This window comes from Bison bison, unplaced genomic scaffold, assembly GCF_000754665.1.
Source record: "Bison bison bison isolate TAMUID 2011002044 unplaced genomic scaffold, Bison_UMD1.0 scf7180017864456, whole genome shotgun sequence".
Classification (NCBI taxonomy): Eukaryota; Metazoa; Chordata; class Mammalia; order Artiodactyla; family Bovidae; genus Bison; species Bison bison.
In genome coordinates, this window is record NW_011495018.1 from 162,973 (window position 1) to 164,104 (window position 1,132).

Consider the following 1,132-nt stretch of genomic DNA (forward strand, 5'->3'; position numbering starts at 1 on the left):
ATTTCCTTGCCCCGCTCCTTCTGCCGTAATGGCCCGCGCCCATCAATAACTGCAGCGTGGGCGCGAGATGGAGCGGCTGTCCGCCGAGGCAATTGCCAGAGAGCGGGCGAGGCCTACGCTTTTAATCTCAATATAGCACCGTTCGGACCAGCAGGAAAAAGAGTTGTTTTAAAATTAATTACCTTGTCAGTAGCTATTATGATTAAAAAGTGTGCCCACATCAATACAGCGTGCCTAATTCAGGAGCAGAGTCACAAGAAAGGCCATAAAAATCAATGGGTTAGGCCTTGAAGACAGAGGCTCTCTCCACTGACGGGTGAGCTCACCGCGTGATGCCCAGGCTGTGGGCAGGGTGCCAGGCGGGGCAGGGCACGTCGGGCCCACCAGCCCAGCTGGACGCTGGGGCCCTCTTTTGGTAGTTTTAACTGCTGAACGTGGTAGAAACCAACCTTGGGCTCGTCTCGGATCTGGGGGAGGCCATGTGCTCGGGTAGAACAACCTGAACAGCAAAATATGGTGGGAGCTTCTGACAACCAGGCTTCCCTCTGAGCCGCCTTCAACAGACCCACCTTCCTGGAAGCCACTCTCGGGACTGCACGCTTACTCTGCCCCGCGTGGCGTGCTGGCCCCCAGCATGGGCTGTGGGGGCCTCAGCCCCGGGGACAGTCACTGGCGTGGGCTGGGGGTCCGCAGCCCCGGGGACGGTCCCTGGCGTGGGCTGGGGATCTGCAGCCCCGGGGACAGTCCCTGGAGTGGGCTGGGGATCCGCAGCCCCGGGGACGGTCCCTGGTGTGGGCTGGGGGGACCTCAGCCCTTGGGGATGGTCCTTGGCGTGCCAGCTGCCGGCACACGGAGCCTGAGGTGGGGGCAGGGAAGGGGGGGCCCGGGTAACTGGGGAAGGGCCCCAGCGGCACCCTCAACTCCGTCTGACCAGAAGGACACGGAAACAGGGTGCAGGCGCACTGAGCGGGGCCCTGACTTCGCCTTCGCTGGTGCTGCGCTCACTCTTGTGACGCGCGGGCTCACAGCCCCGTGCTGTCAGGACAGCAGCTCGTTCCTGGATGGCCGGGGACCGCGCACGCCCTCCCGCCCGATGCCAGGAACACGCGGGGGCCCTGCCCTCCCGCCCACC

General features: G+C 63.7%; 1 protein-coding gene across 1 annotated transcript in view; it reads right to left on the minus strand.

Moving 5' to 3' along the window:
* The window catches only part of INPP5A (inositol polyphosphate-5-phosphatase, 40kDa), a 109,579-nt gene that overhangs the window by 36,407 nt on the left and 72,040 nt on the right, over positions 1–1,132 (minus strand). The gene's annotated exons all lie outside the window — the stretch shown is intronic.